The sequence below is a fragment of the Pseudorca crassidens genome, chromosome 19, assembly GCF_039906515.1.
Source record: "Pseudorca crassidens isolate mPseCra1 chromosome 19, mPseCra1.hap1, whole genome shotgun sequence".
Classification (NCBI taxonomy): Eukaryota; Metazoa; Chordata; class Mammalia; order Artiodactyla; family Delphinidae; genus Pseudorca; species Pseudorca crassidens.
This window is the reverse complement of record NC_090314.1, coordinates 7707825-7730088: the sequence shown is the minus strand read 5'-3', so window position 1 is coordinate 7730088 and position 22264 is coordinate 7707825. Positions and strand designations below refer to the sequence as shown.

The 22264-nt window shown below is 43.6% G+C and overlaps 1 protein-coding gene and 1 long non-coding RNA gene across 6 annotated transcripts in view; one reads left to right on the top strand and one right to left on the bottom strand.

Moving 5' to 3' along the window:
* Positions 1–22264, top strand: part of MYOCD (myocardin) — a 259110-nt gene that overhangs the window by 170789 nt on the left and 66057 nt on the right. The window lies entirely within an intron of this gene.
* LOC137213126 (uncharacterized) lies at positions 13381–21715 on the bottom strand. The gene is made up of 2 exons (XR_010937792.1): positions 17791–21715; positions 13381–14080 (listed from the first exon to the last, which is right to left on the bottom strand). It is a non-coding gene; the product is annotated as an uncharacterized lncRNA (long non-coding RNA).

The window sequence follows — 22264 nt, the reverse complement described above, 5'->3', positions numbered from 1 at the left end:
GTAGAATTATCGAGGCTTTCTTCTGCAGAAAGACGTCTCCATTCCCCACGTGGGAAGGGACTCCTTGACCTGGTGGCAAGAATCGCACGAGAGAGAAGCATGGAGTAGTGGTTTTGATAGACGTAAATAGGATTTTAAAAAATAACCACCCATTAGCCAAATGGTAGTTTTTTGCAGCCTTATGATTTTAATATTTAGTTTTTTCAACTTTATTAAGCAGACAGTGTTTGTTTAAGTCAGTCATTTGCACTAATTTCTATTCTGATATCATCTAGAACAGCTGGTAAGTCAAGCTTTACCTAACTACATTTGCATTATCATTCTTAGAGGAAAATACAAGGGTCTCCAAATTTTTTACAATGTCATTTATTCCCAGAAATTCGGAATAAATAAGGCTGATTCCTGACTTTCATTTTTTACAGAGCACAGCAAAGTGCCCTCAGAAACCACTGAAGGAAGAATAATTTCATTCTTTTCTCCTGTTGGTTGAAGGAAGATAAATTCTCCTGTTTCTCTATAGATACCACTGGAGTAGTTCTCTCACGTTTCAATTACACCAGTTGACGTTTGCTGTATTCAGCCACCTTAGATCATTAGAGAAAGCAGTAGAATTCTAGCAGTAGAAGCAGTGGATTAAGCCACTGTAATATTGTAAAATACATTTATTGGGTTCCCCCGTGTAGGACCTTAACCATCACTTGGTATGCGGAGCAATGATCAGCAAATACACAGACTCTCATGTCTTGCCTAACATCTCAGTTTGAACTGCCACTCAAACAAGTTATCCATCCTTCAATCTGCATCTCTTTCGCCTTGGACTCTTAAGTAGTGCAAAGTCATCAGTTCTTTCTCATAAAATATAGTCCAGTAGCCCCCAGGAATATCCCTGTTTCACAGATAATGACTGGAAAATACCCCATAAGCTGTTTTGACGTCCTACTTCCGGGAAACACTCTCCTTCCAGGAAGTCATTCGACTCTGTTGTCCTCGTGACTGATTGGGCTGGTTTCTTGGTCTGAGGGAAAGTTCCACACGGGACATTCTGATACTCAAACTCCAGACAGGGCCGTGGGGCTTCAAAACAGGCTAACTCCAAGAAAATGCTATTCAACATTCATTTGAACAATCATTTCCTCAATACTTCAAATGTCTTTACTATTTTGTGTTCCCTTCCTGCCCTTGTGCAGACAGGTAAAGAACTTTACAAAGCTGTGGTCAGAGCATACGCCTAAGTTAAACTCAGCCTTTTTAGCCGTCAGCACGATATCATAAGCAGTTGTCCAGACTGCTCCGTAGTAGCATAATTCTTGTTTTAAAGACTGTATCCTATTCCACCAAGTGAGTACATAATAATTCCACTTGCAGTGGAATGTTAAGCCAGTTACACTTTTTATGTTCTAAATAACACTACTATGGAAATCTTCATGCACATAGACTCTCTCTTCCTCTGGATTGTTTTACAGGATACTCATCCTTTAGGGGAAATAATCCAAGTGTGGGAATCATGGATAGGAATCTTTATGATCCGCTAGGGTAGCTTGTATTTCTGGAGCACATAACAATGCCCCAGGCTTAAGCTTAGTCCCTTTTCCACATGGCAGTGAATATCTGACTCTGTGATAGAACTAACTCAGAGTCATCTTGGATACTTATCCGATGCGGACTGCCGTTCAGTGAGCTTTTCACACCTTTTCAGTCAAGAATGAAAAGGAAAAGGAGCCACAAGTACCTGATACCTTTGGAAACCTTTGGCTACCTCTGTGTGATCTGCTATTTGGGGACCAAATGTGACCGTATTACCAGATATGATTGATGCTTCATCAAAGGAGAAGAGAACAGGACCAAGAGTTACTGGGAACCTGTTATCTATGACATTTTCAGTATCTCATTTAATCCTTACAAAAAATGCTATGAGACAGGTATGCTTATTCCGTTTTATAGATGAGGAAACTAAGGCTCAAGATGTCAAACAACTTAGTCGGAGTAACATAACTGGTAAATGGCAGAGACGAGGTCTGATCCCATCTGTGCCATGATGACCATCTCTGTCACAAGCTAAACCTCGCTTCTCCCACCCTCCCCCTCCACCGCCCATCCCCCCCACACACACTTGGCCCAGTGGATTTAATTCTACATTCCAGTGGAGTTCTGGACTACAACTTCAGGTTTATACCCAATTGCCATTATTGTCCGTGATTTTCTAAATAGCGATTTACTAAGCTACTTGTTTCTAATACTAATTAACCTGTAAATTATACATGCCATCTCTCCCAAATCCCAGGACTTTTAAGGAAACTTGAGTATTTTAATCTCAGTTTATCTGATTAAAAAATCTCAAGAGATTTTTGAAAAACAACAACAACAGACTTGCCCTAAGACACTATACATGTAAGAAATATCAAATAACAGAAGAGTCCAGTGGCGGTTGCCAGGGGCTGGGAGGTGGGGGAAATAGGGAGAGGTTGGTAATAAAAGGGCACAAACTTTCAGTTATACAATAAATAAGTGACATGACATAAAATATTAGAAGACAGTTTTAAATTTAGCACCCTCCCCAAACACACACAGAATGTCAGTAGATTCTAAATATCATGCTCATTTCTTGATCAAAAGGCAGTGAAAAAAAAAAAAAGTTTTTGTATTTTTAAATTTTTTATACAATTTTTAAGTTACTTTCCATTTACAGTTACTACAAAATATTGGCTATATTCCCCGTGTTGTGCAGTATATCCTTGAGCCTATTTTATACCCAGCAGTTTGTACCTCCACTCCTCTACCCCTTTATTGCCCCTCCCCCCCCCCACTGGTAACCACGAGTTTGTTCTGTGAGTCTGCTTCTTTTTTGTTACATTCACTAGTTTGTTGTATTTCTTAGATTACACCTATCAGTGGTATCATACAGTATTTGTCTTTTTCTGACCGACTTACTTCATTTAGCACAATTCCCTCCAAGTCCATCTATGTTGCTGCAAATGGCAAAATTTCATTCTTTTTTATGGCTGAGTAGTATTCCATTGTATAAATAGACCACATCTTCTTTATCTATTCATCTTCATCCATCTGTTGATGGACACTCAGTTGCTTCTGTATCTTGGCAATTGTAAATAATGCTGCTGTGAACATTGGGGTGCATGTATCTTTTCAAATTTGTGGTTTTGCTTTTTTCAGATATATGCCTAGGAGAGAAACTGTTGGGTCATATGGTAGTTCTATTTTTAGTTTTTTGAGGAACCTCCATACTGTTTTCCACAGTGGCTGCACCGACTTACATTCCCACCAACAGTGTACAAGTGTTCCCTTTAAAAAAAAAAATACTTTGATAGCTGAAATATTTTAAGCTCAGCAAGTTAGGGATCAGAACACACCACAAATATACCAAAAGCATTCAAGCATAGAACAAAGTCTAGAAGGATCCATTCTCAGTGATTATCTCTGGGTGGTGAGAAAATGAGTAATTTTTAATTTTTCTTATCTTCTTTCTTATATTCCTATATCCCTTATTTTGATGATCTATTCAGTGTCTCCTGTATCTTCTATAGTAAGCAGGAATAACTTTGGTAATACGTGAATTAGCAGCGGACATTGCTTGCGTATTCAGTTTTAAGCCATGCAGTCGTAGGAGATGAAAGATTCCTTAACTGAGGAGCCGCTGAAACAGGTTGGCTGAACACCTAGGAGGCTTAAGTTGTGACAAACTCCCACCAATCCGAGAGCACATTCACGTTCAGGCTACAACCAAGAAAACTTGGTCCGCAGCTGAGACTGAACATTGGCACCCCCTCCGATTAATCTGTGTTGGAAAATTCTAATGTGTATGTCATGATACAAGCCCTACAGTCTCACTGACCTGGGCTCAGATCCTGGCTCCACCTTTCCTGGTTGTATGAACTTGAGCATATCCTTCAAGCTCTCCACTCTTCCGTCTGTGAAGGTGGGAACAAAATTGCCTGCCCTGTGGAAATTTTGTGAGGCTTTAGTGAAATGACAAAAAAGGTATCGGACCTAGTGCAGGGATGTACTTGTGTACTCCGTCAATGGTAATGGTTTTATCCACGGATTAATATTCATGATTATATCATTATTTATATCAATATGCTATAGGAGGTTAATCTGCAATATTTAAAATTACTTCAATATTATTATAAAATGTCATATTGTTTCTAAATTTACAACCATCTTGTGGTTACCTCATGAGATTTGCCGCTACTTCTTCTCGTTTCTTTTTACATTTGAGAGTGTTGCAGATACTCATTATCATTATAGGATTTACACCGTATTCTATAAAGTGATTTATGTACGTACTATCACTTATTCCTTCCCTTTCAAAGAAAATTTTGAGAAAGGCATTATTATCATTTTCATCCTCCAGACAGGGGTAGTCGTCCAGCTCAGGTCCTTATGTGTTTCCGACAAGAGCCCCAGGCCTTGTCTGGGACCTTGCAAGGTTACCAGTTGGCTGTAAGGATTAGCGTGGCTCATGGCTGTTCTTCGGGCTCCACTGAGAGCCCAAATCCTACACCCTTGTAATCGAAAATATTGTTCTGTCTAAAACTGAAACCAAGGCGAAGAGCTCTCTCCAGAGGGAACAGTGTTTGAGGATCAGACAGCACTCTGCTAAATTATAATACCTTTTATTTTTATGGTGCATTGAACTCGCAAGTTGATACGCTTGTATTTTCATAGCAACTCTGTGCGATTACAAAACTGGTCGTGCCGATGAGATTGAGAGTCTGGGACATTAAGAAATCCGCCCAAAGGGCTTCCCTGGTGGTGCAGTGGTTGAGAGTCCGCCTGCCGATGCAGGGGACGCGGGCTCTTGCCTCGGTCTGGGAAGATCCCACATGCCGCGGAGCGGCTGGGCCCGTGAGCCATGGCCGCTGAGCCTGCGCGTCCGGAGCCTGTGCTCCGCAACGGGAGAGGCCACAACGGTGAGAGGCCCACGTACCGCAAAAAAAAAAAAAAAAAAAAAAAAAAAAAAAAAGAAATCTGCCCAAGGTTACTCATTAGATTTAGAATCAGAGTTCTGGGCTCCCAGAACCAAGTTCTCAGTGTGATCCTCTGAGGAACATGCAGCCTGGGAAGACATCGATGGTGCAAAGATGGGCCGATGCCTGGCTTTTTCAAGGCCAGTGGCTCTCAGCAAAATAAATGGTCCCTCTGCTTAGAGCGTTCTTCGCACGTAGTAGCCATCTGCACTGGCTTCAAGGTTCAAAGGGCTAGATTAGAGAGAGAGGTGAAATTCAGCAAGTTAGATACAGTATTAGCTGAGAGAGGAGAACAGAATAGGCATAGAAATGGCAAAGCAGCTTTTGGCTTTAGTAGAATACCAGTCTCTGCAGAAGGTTCTGGTCTTAGCACATAGACTAGATCCCAGCGCTATGGAATGTCCCAGAGACAGAAAATGTTCTTAAATGTTATGTTTGGTTGTTTCAAAACCTTGTAAAAACAGTAGAGCCAAGATTATTTTCTAACGCTTAAAATTTTAATATACCTACATTTACTATTTTCTCAAACTTTAAAGGTACAGTATATGTGTACATATATATATATACTCACACTATTATATGTTATATATATTTATATCAATCACTATTATATATATCATGATTATATAATGGTGTGAGTATATAATATACACATATGTCTATTGTATATTGTGTATATACTATACACTTCATATGACGAGTCAAAGATCGATATTCTTTGTAGTGTTATACATGCTACAGAAAAATTGAAGGAAAAACTCAAAATGCTCAACAAAGGGAGAACGTTTGAAGACACTGAAATGTAATATAACGTGCATGTTATATATGGTACTTTCGAAGAATAGCTAATGAAATGGAAATATGTTTTATAGCCAGAAGAGGCAATATGTGCTTTCAGTGCTAGCACGGTATACCACACGCTTCACTTAGGACCTCAAAAGAACTTCAGTCTCTATTGCAGGACTACAGCGACGTGGAGTGAAAAATTTCCCCTTAATTTGGAGAGAATTCCTTTTCCTTGCCCTCGTAAAGCACGCCCTTGGTTCCAAGTTCTAATACCAGTTCTCATCCAGGTATTCCCTGGACGCCTGCGTTCACCTCTTGAATGTTTGTGTAGTCATTTATCCCAGCTCACGGAGTCTTAGTTTGATCACGGCAGTGACCCTGTGAAATGGGTCTAATGATACCTTCCTTAGAGGGATGGGAAAATGAGGTTCAGAAAGGGTTCGTGACCCACTGAAATTCACACGCAGAAACATGGCAGAGCAGGGCTGAACCTGGATCTCGTGACCCCTCCCAATGAATGGTGGATGCTGGGAGGTGAAAATCAGAGTCCCTTTCCTCCAGGACCACCCCCCACCCCAGCACCAGCTTTCAAGGAAAGCAGGTCAAACAGCAGGTTCTGGTCCCCCAGGCCCCTCCTGCCCCCCCCCAGCCCGCCTCGGGGTGGCACGCTGTCCACCTAATTCACTCGTGGCTCTAGGCCATGGAACACATAAACAAGTGGGGAGAGCCTCCAGAGGAATCTTGATGCCCACATGGAACCATTTGTCTTCTGAAATGATTGTTTGAAATTGTTTATGTCAGTTGCCGAGTTTCTGTTGCACGCTTCAGGGACCTATTTGTGATGGAGGAAAAAATTTCCCTGCAGCCGAGTGGTCAGGGCTCAGCGGGCAGTTCTGGTGACAGCATGGCCTGACGCCAGCTGGTCCTCCCCACACGGGGATGGCTCTGGGGAGATGCACCGCAGTCCCAGTAGAGCACCCCAAGAATGATTGGGTGCTCACTGTTTGCTGGGTACTGCTTTCAGTGCCTCACATGTACGAACTGAATCCACACAACAGTCCTGTGGGTGGTACCTTGGGTCCCCCTCCGTCCCCCCACATTCACCGATGGAGAAATTGGAGAACCCAGCCCCGAAGGGCATTTCATAGGACTCCACGACTAGTAAATGGAAAAGCTAGGACTTGAACATATGCACCCCTGGCCTCAGAGCCTACGTCTGCAACTCCTACTCTGTACTGCTTCTCACAGGCATCTAGGCTGGCCGGAGCTGGCTTTCTCATCCTGTCCTCCCCGAGAGCAGGCAAATGGCACCTTCTGTCCCCTTAGTGACATCGTCAGCCCCACGGCACACCCACTCGAGGCCTGCGTTCCTCCTGCCTGTAGTGTCTTGAGATGTTGTAACATAAAAGCCCTCAGCTCACAAACCTGGCAGCTGGCTGCGTGAGAGAGCATTCCTTTTGAGGCATGAATTAGTCTTCTTCAAATGTTTTGACAAACTGAGAGTGTGGTGCTTAGGGAAAGGATCGCTTCGCACCGTTTGTGTGAACAGACATCCTTCTCAAACTTGAGACTGTGTGTGAGGCTTGATCATTGAAGTAACTGCGTGGTCATTCTGAGCTGGTGCTCTTTGGATGTGAATATTCCCCTGGTTTTTACCCAACACGTGCCCAATGCTGGAAGCTGGCCTGGATTCGTGTGCCTCAATCTCCTCGAAGGAAGCAGAGTCGGGACATCTCGTGAGATCAAGAAAGAACAGTGGTGCCTGGTCCCAGCCTCTTCCCTGCATGTCTGCTCATCTGTGAAGACGACTAACGCCAGTCCGGCAGCCCAGGCTCCCCTTCTCCATCAGACCACAAAGGGCACATCAGTCACCTGATCGTCATCTTCTCTGCCTCTTCTCTCGATGCCCCCAGCAATGGACGGGTACCCAGTCAGCTTCTGTCCTTCTTGTTCACCGTGACCACGTGGCTGCACACAGGGCAACGCTTGGTCAAGGGAACAGTTATTCTTGGTACCTGGACTCTGAAGGCAAGGAGCAGGGTGTGCTCAGATGTCAGCAGGACACACAAAAATAATCCCTGGCTTTCAGCCTTGTTTGGGGAACACGGCCAGGCTTGGGGCAGGAACAGTGTAGACAACGTGGCCTAAAAGGCCACATTCTCTCAGTTCTCATCCCCCCCGTCTCCTCTGTACTAGGCGGGTTGATGCCCGTGTACCGTCAGACCCACGAGTGACGCAGCCTGCTCCTGGGAAGGGGGTTTGTCCCAGAGTCGGAAAATGCCGGGGAAAGGAAAGAATTCTGTGAGTGGGCCGCCCGTTGGGCAAGGAGAGAGCAGTTATTTCTACAGTCTGTGTCCGACAACATCAGCTCCCAGCTCTGAGCATCCCTGAAACCTCCAGTGGTGGTCCTGCTTGTTACTTGCCAGGAGATCCTCCATTGCCCTGTGCCTGACGGTGTCCTCGAAGGCAATGACGTCGAAGTCGGGGGTCGTACGTGAAGGTTGATCCAAACTCAGGGTGGAGCTCAACAAAAAGAAGTTCAAGGCCAAAATTTTGGACAGATACGACTGCCCCTTCTGAGGGGAGAGCTTTCAGCCGACTGTCGCTCTGTCGTGTCCAGGGCTTGTGGTCTTTACCTGGCATCGGCTAGAGAGGACGCCACATTAACAACCATCCAGGATGCTTCCCGTGACATGCTTAACTTGGCCTCCTGGGTCTGCCAGCGTCATGCTCTGGGGTGTATGTTCTGCCACCTCTACAGACCCTAGATCTGCACCCCTAGGAGTTTTGACTAGTGGACCAGGATTTTAAAATAGATCTCAAAGCTTTGCTTGCTTGTGCTGGTAGCTTTCCACCACCACCGGCAGCCCCCGTTCAATACTAATCGGTAGGGAGCTTCTTGGTTTGCAACCGGTAGAGAATTAAATCTTGAACAAGCTTAAACAAAGAAAGAGCACTTACTATAAGCATCCCGGGCTGTCTCATGGAACTCGGCAACAGGAACGTGGTTGATACTTGGAGGAGAATGAGCTGGAATTGGGTTGGGGATTGGAATACCTTCAGGCAACTCTCCCTGGCTCTCCCCATCCCTGTTGGCCAGCTTCACCATTTTCCCAGTTCACGTGGTTGAAAACGGCCACTCCCGACAGCTCCCAAGAAGACAGCTCTCGCCCAGTCCAATTTCCAAAATTCCTAGGGAAAAGCCCAATCTGGCTGGGGGGATGCCCATCCTTGGGGGAAAACTGAGATCAGGAAGAGAGGCCATCCTGTGGGAACATCTTAGCTACACAAAACCCACCTCCAGGGGCTTCCCTGGTGGCGCAGTGGGTGAGAGTCCGCCTGCCGATGCAGGGGACACGGGTTCGTGCCCCGGTCCGAGAAGATCCCGTGGAGCGGCTGGGCCCGTGAGCCATGGCCGCTGAGCCTGCGCGTCCGGAGCCTGGGCTCCACAACGGGAGAGGCCACAGCAGTGAGAGGCCTGCGTAACGCAAAAACAAAACAAAACAAAACAAACAAACAAAAAAACCACCTCCATAGCAGATCAGAAAGGCATTTCCTTGTAAGTTCAGTGGAAAACCGTTCAGAAGAGAATGAAAGGCAGGTATGACTTGCTTCTTATTTTCTCTTTTATTCCTCACTCTGCCAGGGACTTTATTGTCAATATCTCCCCCTTTCTCATCAGGGGAGCCAAGTCTTTCGGAAATAGAAACTACCCATGCGTGCGCACGGATGCACATACACAAAATGGGCTGTAGTTGAGTAGAACTGAAAGGAAGCAAATTAAGTGCCATGGGCTTAACAACTCCATTTATTTATTTGCCTAAGTTTCCTGGGAGGAAAGACCAGAAAAGCCTCTCTAATTCCCAAACGATGTGAAGCTTCCCTTTCATAACGTACCCACAGTTGTGATTATTTGTTTAACGTCTTTTGCCTCCTAGGCTGTAAAATTTTCATAGGCAGAGTCAGTGACCGCTTTATTTGCAGCTGGACCTTTAAATGTCTAAAACGGTATCTAGATATTTAGTAAGAGATCAATAACTATTGAAAGAATGAAATGAAGGATGAATGATGTTAACGCACTCACCTTACTGCCAAGTTCCCAGATGGAAGCATGGCCTCAAAGCTCCCGATAGCCCTACCAATTTTGCTACCAATAATTATAGTAACAGTGCTTTAGTTTTTTGTTTGTTTGTTTGTTTGTTTGCGGTACGTGGGCCTCTCACTGTTGCGGCCTCTCCCGTTGCGGAGCACAGGCTCCGGACGCGCAGGCTCAGCGGCCATGGCTCACGGGCCCAGCCGCTCCGCGGCAAGTGGGATCTTCCCGGACCGGGGTACGAACCCGTGTCCCCTGCATCGGCAGGCGGACTCTCAACCACTACGCCACCAGGGAAGCCCAGTGCTTTAGTTTTTGCGGTTTTATTTCTTCTTTGCCAAAGTCTGATGAAAGAAATTGTCATGTAAATTTGATTCACCTGTCTCTGACTCTTTCTCTCCATCTTTAATTTATTATCAAGACATAGTGATTCTTCTTTTCCACTTGTTTCTCAAATCTTCCCTCTCCTCTCCATTCTCACCATGTCCAAGTGACCTTTCCTGCTTTACCCACGGAGCCTGATAAGAGTCTTCACACCAGCCCCATCTCTGCCATTCATGTTAACACGAGATTAGTTATCCTAAAATCTCAATGTTACCATTATAACTCTGCTGCTCAAAATGTGCCAGTACTGGACTTCCCAGGTGGTGCAGTGGTTAAGAATCCACCTGCCAATGCAGGGGACAGAGGTTCAATCCCTGGTCCGGGAAGACCCCATGTGCCGCGGGGCAACTAAGCCCGTGACCCACAACTACTGAGCCTGAGCTCTAGAGCCTGCGAGCCACAACTACTGAGCCCTCGTGCCGCAACTACTGAAGCCGCACACCTAGAGCCCATGCTCCACAACAAGGGAAGCCACCGCAATGAGAAGCCCACGCACTGCAATGAAGAGTAGCCCCTGCTCGCCGCAACTAGAGAAAGCCTGCGCGCAGCAGTGAAGACCCAACGCAGCCAAAAATAAATTAATTTTTTTAAAAACGTGCCAGTACTGCCATCTTTCTACAGGATAAAGTCTGAACACTTCAGCGTAGGTTTCAAGGCCCTCTTTCCATGAATCCCCACTTCCTTTTCCAGTAGGAAAAGGAAGGAGTTCCGCCCCACGATAGGAGTCCCTCTCCTTGAAAAGTTGGTGTTCTGGGGCACACTACATATCTGGTGAGGGCCCAATGCAGCATTATAATGTGAGGTCCTTTGTTCAAAATGATCACAATTTCAGGTGGTGACAGCACAGCGTTAAACTAAGCACAGGACCCTTCTGAGCGTGGGATGCTCATGGCACAGGTCATATATGCTCATGAAACTGGCTCTGGCCAGGAGGTACCATATGGATTCCACATTCCAATTTTTAGGCATGCTTTTCCCTTGATCAAGAATTCCCTTTATCAACCATCTTTCCTATAAGATTCTCCCTTGCAAATGTAAAGGTTCCATTCTTTTATCCTCGGTACCCTTCTGTGAATACGTATTCTTTAATCATGTGTTGCCTGACACTTTATTTATCTAACTCATGTGTGGGCATCTTCTCTTCTTCATTAGATTATTCATGCCTTAAATTACTGTGTATCATCCTTAATGTCTGGAGATGCCTCAGCCAGTAGCAAGGGACTGTTAAATACTTTTTGAGAGACTGAATTGGTAGCTTCATGGGGGGCATCGTAAAAATTCTGGGGCCTTTGTAAAAAATAATAGCTGTTTTGGGTCACATTTGCCTCTGGAGGTTCACTTTAAGACCCTGCATTTCACATCTGACTTCTTGGAACCCTCGATGGTATACTGCTCTGCTATCTTGCACTCTTTGTCCTGCACTTCGAATATAATGCTAAGAACTATTACAAGACGCGCCATCATGTCATGGGGAGAACTCCTGAGATTAAGAAACATCTCAGAGGCTTGAATTTGGAGACATGCACAGAAAGACCCTGGTCAAAGATGAAACCAAAGGTCATGAAATGTTAACGCTTTTAGTAGGAAGCCGAGGCCTGCAGAGGTGACGTATGTGTGACCGAGGTCACACAGCTGTTTCATGGGAGCAGCAGGACCTGGTCCCCTGAACTCTCGTGTGGCTTGCAGGGGACATCCGCTGTTGTATTCCAGCAGGCAGAGCTCAGGGTGATCTTCTAACCAGTACTCATAAGTACTTTGCCTGCGTGCAAATGAGAAATTCACCGTAGATGCAGGTTATTATTTTTTTTTAATACAATTCACTTCGGCTTTCTGTGAGATTCTGGACTTTGGCATCTGTCTGCCAATATTCAGATGATAAAAAGGATTCACATTTAGACAGAGGGCATATTGTATATGCAGGACATGAAACAACGTATAGAGCAATGAGGATACAAGCAGTGTTACCGGTCTGACGGAATGATTGCTCTTGTGGTTGCCAAGGGATGCTGGCTGCTAGGCAGGGTACAGAGGATTCTACCAGGAGACAAGAGCGCATTGTAATAAGGTGCTAAAGAAGCAGTGAGAGCCCACCACCAGCTGCTGATGGGAGAGGCTTCCCTCTGCTGCTGTTGCTAAGGAACCTTGGCGTGGTCCTCTGAATCGGAAGCTTTACCGCCTCTCGCGAGGCTTTACTCCCCCGCAAGGAGGGTTCAAAGGACCAAGTTGGGCTGGAGGAACAGGGTTCTCTTGATGCAATGGCGGCGCCGTTATCCGCCCCTCAGACCCTCGTTCCTGAGTAAAAATCACTCCATCTGTTCCTAAGCAATGTCTCCTTGGAGGTTTGAGATTTTTTAGATCGAAATCACAAAAATAACATTTAAGTTGGAAGGGATTTAGGGACGACCCAACCCAATGATTTTTGAAACTACTCCACAGAGCTCTGACATTTCATGAGAGGTTTTGCTTTTACTGTGCTCCCTGGTACTGTTTTGTTTTGTTTTGTTTTTCCTTCCATGTAGAATTTCAGCTTGAAAAAACAAAAGGTTTCTTTTTTTTTTTAAGTTTGAGAACACCTAATTCTAACTTAATCTGTCCTGTCCTTCATGGGTAAGGAGGCTGGAGCCCAAAGAGATGACTTTTTTTTTTTTTTGCGGTACGCGGGCCTCTCACTGTTGTGGCCTCTCCCGTTGCGGAGCACAGGCTCCGGACGCGCAGGCTCAGCGGCCATGACTCACGGGCCCAGCCACTCCACCGCACGTGGGATCTTCCCGGACCGGGGCACGAACCCGTGTCCCCTGCATCGAACCCGTGTCCCCTGCATCGGCAGGCGGACTCTTAACCACTGCGCCACCAGGGAAGCCCGAGATGACCTTTCTGTATTATTATTTTGAAGTGTTGTTGGAAGAAGACCTTTGGGTTCGCTCAGCAAAATTGGGGGATTGATTTTCACCTTACCACGTAGTCAAAGCAGAGCCACTGTTGGAGTGGAATTTATGGAACATTAGAATGCAGATGATTCTCTAGATGATGAATATATGGTTGGTTTAGTGAGTACATGTCTTCCGTTTATCATTTACCTTCTTTGAGGTGTTTTTTCATTCATTCCCTCCCACAAAAATGACTTACTAAATGTAAAATAAACACAAATTAGTTTATGACTTTGGTTACGTTTAAATACAAATTAATTTATAATTCAGAAACAGTATCTTGTTAGATCATGCATTCTGGGGTTCCTTTAGAACAGGGGTCCCCAATACCCGGCCCGCAGACTGGTACCGGTGTGCGGCCTGTTAGGAACCGGGCCACACAGCAGGAGGTGAGCGGCAGGCGAGAGAGCGAAGCTTCATCTGCCGCTCCCCGTCGCGCCATTGCTCCCCAGAGCTCCCCAGCGCTGGCATTACCACCTGAACCATCCCTCACCCGCCGTCCGTGGAAAAAGTGTCTTCCACGAAACCGGTCCCTGGTGCCGAAAAGGTTGGGGACCACCGCTTTAGAAAATATGACCATTCTTAGAGGCCAAAGGGTGATGGCAAGTGAGCTGTGTAGAGACCACAGGTAAAGCGAGGCTGAGAGAAATTTGTTTTGGAAAAATGGAGGATTTGGTAGGAAAAAAAACAGTTGAGTAGAGGGAGGGTAGAACAGAAAATCAATCAAATATGAATAATATGATGGTCTTAGGAAGGCAGTGTCTCCATGGCAACACGGGAGGTGTGATGGGTAAGGATGATGCTCATCGCAGTGATGGTTTACTTAGATGGACCAAATAGAAGCTTAGCACACAGGTCCCAGCAACTTCTTTGTAGGATGCAACTTCATGGGCCCATGTCGTATTCTAGATAGAAAGTAATGAACAAGAATTCACAACTGCCGAAGAGTTGGGAAACACCAAGACACCTAGTGTTATTGTTTAGGGGCAAAGGCAGCTACTCTCCACCATCAGTGGTCGGAGGAAAGATATCTGGGTTTCACTTGGACCTGCCAGCTTTGTCAATACAGCCCAAACTCAAGTATGAATGGGTAATAATCCAGCTTATTGGGTCGGTATAGATGGCTCCCATGAAGAATTCTACTTCCCAAATTGCTGCTTCCAAATCCCCCCCTCCCTCCCTCCCTCCCTCCCTCCCTTCCTTCCTTCCATCCTTCCCCTCTCCCTCCACCTCATTCAGAATTAGAATCACCTCCACGCTGGGCCCAGGGAGGCAGCTCATGATCTGGGTGGAAGCCTTACAAATCCATAGTGGTACCAAGACACTAGGCCCATCTGTGGTTTCCTTCCTGGAGCAGAAACTCACCCTTGATTTAACTCATCTTTTGTTTTCCAATACATACATATGAACTAATAGCCTTCACTGGGATATTCATACACACACAAATATTCTCCTTACAGTGAAAGAAAACGAAACCTTTTTCCTACTGTCTTTCTTTTTGTTACTTCCTCTTTTTACCTTTATCCCATCCTTGCTTTCTCTTCTTTTGTCTGCTCCCTTTTTCCCTAAGATCCTCAGTACATTCAGAACTGATTCAGACTCAGACTTCATCAGATTAAACTTTTCCTACCTGTCGTATATAAACATTTCCATGAATACGTGGCACTATCTTAACTTTGATATGTCACCTCTGTTGCTGGTGTGAATAGAAGCTACTTTCTACCATTTGGTCCCTTGAAACCTTGTAATTACTTAGAAATCATTCTGAGGGCTTGGTTTTGATCATCTAAACAAGGATTGTGCAACTGGAGGGCTGAGGGTATTTCAGACTAGACTCCTACACCGTACAAAATGTATATTTAAGTCAAGGATAAACCCAGCCTAACAAAACAAAGTATCGAGGTCAGAAGATAAAGGGTAGAAAAGGATCCAAGGGTATAGAAGTAATGTATATATAAGTATTATATGACAGAATCTAGATCTAAAATCCATTTAATTCGAAATTAATTATGTTAGAATAATTAGTTAACAATTTGAAAAAACAATGAAAGCCTTTTTTAATACTATATACTAAAATTAATTCCAGGTGCAGTGCAAAGTCAGATACAAAAACCAAAACCATAAAAATATAAGAACATTTAAGTGAATATATAATCTGGAGATGAAGGAGGTTTTTCTACGTATACACCAAAGATACAAATCATAAAAGAGTATTTAAAAAGATTGCATATAGAAATGTTAAATGCCAAAAATCATCACAAACAAAATTGATTGGAAACAAAAGACCAGGGGAAATTTACAACATATATGACTATGTTTAATGTGCTTCAGATATAAATAGCTCTCCCAAACCTATAAGAAAATATAGTCCCACTGGAAAACTTTGCAAAGAATATTATCAGGCCACTCACAAAAGAAAAGATACTAATAATCAACAAATCTATGAAAATGTGTCTGAGTAATTAGAAGGAATAACGGATACCATCATTACTTATCAAATTAGCAAAGCTTTTCTCCTCTTTAATAGCACTGTTAATAAGGTGTAGTGAAATGCGAACCCTCCAAAAGTCCCAGGAGGAGTACAAAGTGATACATCATTTCTGGAAAAAAAAATTAAATGTACAATAAAAGGGGGTTTGTTAAACAGATCGTAGAACATGACAAGACACTATGTGGCCATTAAAAATGAGAGTGTACATATACACACCCACACAAAAAGTGACAATATATTAGCAGTGAAAAAGCAAGGCACAAAGCAGTATAAAGACATGGTCTCATTTCTTCGCATAATATATTTGCTTATCTCTGTTTCTCAAGACTACTTCTTTCCTCAGAATTTCCTGGAATGTTTGTTAAAATATACTTCCAATATACACCAAAGCTATTGGACTGTAGTCTCCAAGGAAAGATCCCAAAGAAATGTTCTTTTCCAGGTCCCAGGTGACTCTTGATATGAGATGAATTGGGAGAATCCTGATCTAAGCGAATCTAATCTCTTCTGTTGCTTTAGATTAAACTGAGATCCAGAGAGATTCTGGGACCAGTCTAAAGAAACAACTACGTAAGAGCAGAGGGGGTTCTAGAATGACATGCGCTGTATTCCAGATAAGTGATCCCTTTTTAGGGCACCAGGCTTATGCAGACCGGTATTATTAAATCAAATTCCCATCAGCCTCCTTCTATTTTGGTCAGACAGGTAACAGAACTTCTCTTCAACTCCTCTGTTTCACATTCAGTAATGATCTTTCTTTGTTGATGGCAAATGGAAAGTTTTCCATTTCCACTGTTCCCTAGCAATGTGACATTTTCAAACAGTAGCACAAAACTCTTTAAATAGAAAAGATCCATTTCTACTCTATCGTGACTCAGTAACAGACCCAGGATTCTTCTCAAACTTTCCTAAAAATGTCATCTTTGGGCTGGACTCAAGAGGAACATTTCAGCCAAGGAGACGCATTTTCCACTCTGTCAGGAATGAACAAGCATGGGGTTGGAACACAAAGTGTTTTGCAATCCTCAGAAAAGCAATACTTCTCACCAAAACCATGGCAACAACTGTGTGATGCCGTCAGAGTCTGGGATCATTCAGGAGCCTCATCCTAACTGGAGACTCCACTGAGCCCATCACCTGTGTTGGTGAGAATGGTACTCCACATGACTGTTGCTATGGAAACACTACGGACAGTAATGCTGAGCTGAGGGTCCCTTACGTTGGGTTACCAAAGAGGCAGGGAGCATAAAACATGCCTCGTTTTCTAGTGGCTCCTGATTCTTCATTTGAAAGGAACCCTTCCAATGGAGGAAATACATTAAAACATAAGGTTTAACATGGAAGAAGTTACCATTTTATCATCCAAATGGTTCCACTCAGGATTTGCACCCATGAGGCAAAACTTTAAAGTCCAAAGTCACGGGTTTGAAGTTCGCTGTCCTTGCTTCGTAAGTCTATGGCCTTGGATGAGCTATTTACACCCTCTGGGCCTTATGAGTTTTAACATAGGGATCAGAATTCATACAACTACAGGATTAATGGGAGGTTTCGATGAGATGATTTATATAAAAACTTGTGTCCGAGAGACTGGCACTTTTCAATTCTACCAATGCCAGAGAGACGGGGAGAAATAGTGAACAGGAAGATGGAAGAATTGATCTGTGTTGAGTTACTGATTCAGCTTCTACCATTCACTTCCTTTTCTGTCCTCTGCCTTTCCCACTTCACTCTCCATACTGTATAACCTCTGTACCTCTGGTCCCTTCTTCCTACAAATCCCTCCTTTACAATTTGCATCAGCTGCCCCCAGCAACTGCTAGCCCTGAACTTGGCCAGTATTTAAAGACAGCAGTGACTTTCTAAAACTTATACTTTAGTGCTCCCACTACAAGTTAAAGCTCCTTCTCTTCAAATTCTGTAACCAGAACCCAGCAGTTGGGCTTTCTCCCGAAGCAGCTATTAGCAGTATAAAACAGAAAGGTATTTGACAGCCTCGTATAGGTTCGAAAGTGGTTAACTCGTTAACTCCATCCCAATAATCCTGTGAAATTGGTTATTCTGATTTGTTATTGACACTGTTGCTATACACAGAGAAGGCTAGGACTCGTAGACAGAGTGACTTACTCAAGGTCACGCGGCTTGGTGGAATCAAAGTTGAGTCTCTGTTTTCCATTCCCACCCTTGCTCCATCGTATTGCTTCCCTTTTGCATCAGGAAAGGTCTGTCTGGGCATATAGCAGAGGTGGTTTTCTGTGTGACAAGAGAAATGTCACAGTGTCCATCAATCCCGATAGCTCCCTCCTCTTTAACCTGAAACTCTTCAGAGACGTGCACAGTTGTACCCGGTCCTTCCCATCCTGACCGGCCCTGCTTCCTCTGCTGGGCCCAGGCAACTGACATGTTCTGGTTGCAACCCAGTGGTGTGTAGAGATATTCTAGCTCCCATCCTTTTTTTTAATTTATTTACTTTATTGAAGTATAGTTGATTTACAATGTTGTGTTGATTTCTGCTCTATAGGCAAGTGATTCAGTTAGACATATATATACATTCTTTTTCAGATTCTTTTCCATTATGGTTTATCACAGGATATTGAATCTAGTTCCCTGAGCTCTACAGGAGGACCTTGTTGTTAATTCATTCTATATATAATAGTTTGCATCTGTTAATCCCAAACCCCCAATCCTTCTGTCCCCTACCCACCTCCCCGTTGGCAACCACAAGTCTCTTCTCTGTCTGGGAGTCTCTCTCTCTTTTGTAGATGGATTCGTTTGTGTCATATTTTAGATCCCACATGTAAGTGATATCATATGGTATTTGTCTTTCTCTTTCTGACTTACTTCACTTGGTATGATAATCTCTAGGTCCATCCATGTTGCTGCACATGGCATTATTTCATTCTTTTTTATGGCTGAATAATATTCCATTGTCTGTGTATACCACATCTTTATCCATTCACCTGTCGATGGACATTTAGGTTGTTTCCAGGTCTTGGCTATTGTGAATAGTACTCCTAGCTCCCATTCTTGGGTTGGGTATCCAGTCTCAGCCCCAGCTGCATGCAGGGAACCTAGTCCTGGTCCTGCACTATACTTGATCCAGAGGTTTCTATATATTCTTTAATAATCTTAACCAGGATGATGCTACCTATCCAGGTAGGGTTCGCACTTGTGATTACAGAATATTAAAGGAACATATTCCTCCTGCTTCTGGGGAGGTAGGTTCTTGGGGTGATGATGGAACCTGCTACTCACATCCTGAAATTCATTTTGGGGGAAAAGCAGGCTAGAGTAGTCAAGACACATTTATAAAAGAAGGGTGAGGTGAGATCCTCCCTATCAGGCATGAAAATCTATCATAAATCTAGAATAATTCAAAGAGTGTAGTACTGGGGCAAGAAAAGCCCCAGACAGATGAGAAACTCAGAATTGAGAGCCCAGAACTTATGAATAAAGAAGCAACTTGATTAGAATAAATACCTGTGTTTGTACCAAGAAAACCAAATTGGACTAATTGTCAGTCTTGAAGAGAATTTAATATAGTAGAGCTGGTATTTTATGATTAGATTAAAATCACTAATGTAAATAGTGTGTAGTAAAGAACAGCATGTACTGAGGATTCCTTTTTGTTTTAACCTTAATATTTTCTCAGATCTTCTTATTGGTTCCTAGGCAAGTTATGGAAATTTCTAGAATGATATAAATATTGCCTAACAATTATTGTGTAATTGGTCACAATAATTATCACGTTTTTATTTGAACATTGGGAGGAAATATCACATTGGTTTTTATTGTCTCTTTTTGTCCTTAAATATAACATTGTAATGATTTTGATTTTTTTAATAAAGAAACTTAATTTAAACAAAAAAGAAGCGACCTGAGTGCAAACATGTGACTCTTAATTCTGGCAACGATGCCCAAATGAACACAAAAATAGAGGAAGAAACATTGCTTTGTTTCTGAAAGCTAAGACAGGCTGACACCCGAATGCAGCACCATAAGGGAACATATTGGGATGACATGGAAAAGACGCCAAGAACTCACTCCCTTTCACCTCCCAGAGATAACCGTATGGCCTCAAAGGAAGCGAAGAGGAAGCTCCATGGATACCCGTAATTTGTAGGTGCTTGGAACTGGGAGTGGGGGAAGGCTTGGGCTGAAAAGCAACCCTCTGCTCAGAGTATTTTTAGCTACAGTGGAGCAGTGGAGGTTTGCCAAGAGCTCTGGGGACACAAATGGCCACAGCAGGCTGAAAGCAGGGAGGGCAGTGCTGGTCAGTAAAGCACAGAGAGACAGTCAGGGATGGAGGCCAGACAATAGCTGAGGACAGCTGTGCCCAGAGGGAAAGGCCAGTAGCAGTACGGTTTCTGCCCCAATATCAGGGGTCTCCCACATGCAGCCGGAAGCAGGCATGGAAAGGGAGGTGGTCATTCAGTCTCCACCTCTGTAGCATCAGAGCTTTGCCAAACCTGGAGAAGAAGCCTCCCAGGGACAAATGCCACTGCCAAGATCATCCTGCCCTTGGCCGTCTGGCCTCTCCCTGTAGGCTTGGAGCACTGAACTGGCAACCAGGCCACCAGCTTCACTGGAGAGAAGGATTACAGCAGCTTCCAAGTGATAAGAGCAGCAAAGCCAAGGGTGCTGGACAACCCTGCCGTGCTTTACTTAGCTAGTGAGAAGAACGTCGGAATAACCCCTCAAGAGAGCTGTTTGCTTTACGGACCAAAAGCCTGCAAACGGTTCCACTTCTAAGAGTGTATCCCAAAGTAGTATCTTGAGGACGTGGCCCCAAATTAACCACAAAAAATGTCTGCTTCAGTTTTACATGGTAAGATACGGGAAACAAACTCATTATTCAATGACAGACATTTCGTTCAATCACTTATGGAATAATCAGAAAATGAAATACTATGCAGCTTATAAAATTGTCTCTTTTGAAGGGTATTCAATGGCATAGGAATATATTTGTGATACATTACTAAAAAGAGCAGCTAATGAAGGAAAACTTACTGTATGATCCCACATAAACATATAGGAAAAAGGAGCTCAAGTACATGAATCGAATATTAGTAATAGTTATCTCTAGCTCAGGGATGAGTATTTCTTTTCCTGGAAGCCTTTCTGTATCTTGCAGTGTTTCTACATTGAGTCCATATTGCTTTTGCTATCCACCCTTTATCCCTCTATGTTACATTCTAAGAGAATGGCTCAGACATCCAGTTTACTGATTTATTTTTAACTGTATTCATTCAGCCATCCACTTGAGTGTGTTTATTTTAATGAACTAAGTTATATTTTGACCTTTGGTTTATTTTTTAATTTTATTTTTCTGATTATAGTAAAACACATAAAATTTAGTTTAATCGTTTTTAAGTGTACAGTCAGTGGTATTAAATACATTCACATGGTTTTACAACCATCTTCAGATCTTTTTCATCTTGCAAAACTGAAACTCAATACTCATTAAAACGATAACTCCCCATGGCCTGGTCCCCTCCTCCCCTGGCAATCACCATTGTTTTCTCTGTCTCTATGAATTTGACTACTCTAGGGACTTCATATCAGTGGAATCATGCAGTATTTGTCCTTTAGTGACTAGTGTATTTTACTCAGCATAATGGCCTCAAGGTTCATCGACATTGTAGCATGTGTCAGAATCTCCTTCCTTGTTAAGGCTGAATAATACCCTACTGTATGTCTACACAACATTTTGTTTGTCCATTCATTCACTGGTGGACACTTGGGTCACCGTAACCTTTTGGTTACGGTGAATAATGCTGCTATGAACCTGGGTGTACAAGTATCTCTTCTAGCCTCTGCTTTCACTTCTTTTGGACGTATACTCGGAAGTGGGATTGCTGGATCATATGGTAGTTCTATTTTAATTTTTTGAGGAGCCACCGTACTGGTTTCTATAGTAGCTAAACTAGTCTACATTCTCAGCAGCAGTGCAGTTTCGTCACATCCTCATCAACACTTGTTAATTCCCATTTTTTTAAACAGTAGCCATCCTGATGGGTATGAAGTGGTTATTTTATTTTATCTCTAATTAATGAAAATTATCTTGCCTGCCTCTGAGAAATACCTGCTCCGTTTGTTCACACTGTTTTGTTGAAGTTTGGAGCCTTTCTTTCGTGGTGCTGACATTCCTCCCAGGTTAGGTGATTCTTGGTTGTACCCTCACGTATGCCCTGCGGATACCTGTTAGACTGTCTGATGCACAGGTGAGCACAGTCTGTGGGGAAAAGACATGTTGCTTCACAGTCTGAAGCCCACCACTGTGTCTCCCAAGATGACTTGTTTACTGCTCCCACCTGGAGACAGTTTCATCCCACATAACCAATGCCCGATCCAGTGTATGGAGGGGTACAGGACATAGTAGGGGCAGACCTCTAGCTTTGGTACCCCAATTAACAATCCTGTTACGTTGAGCCTTAGACTCCCTCCTGCTCCAGGGCAAGGAGGATTCTTGGCATGGCTTTCAGTCACTCACTTGTGTATGTCTTGGGATGAGTTTTCCAATCCAGTCAATTCCATATTCATTTTATGTCTCAGAGATTACTTATAGTTCCAGTCCACTGAGGAATCCCCTTATTCTTTC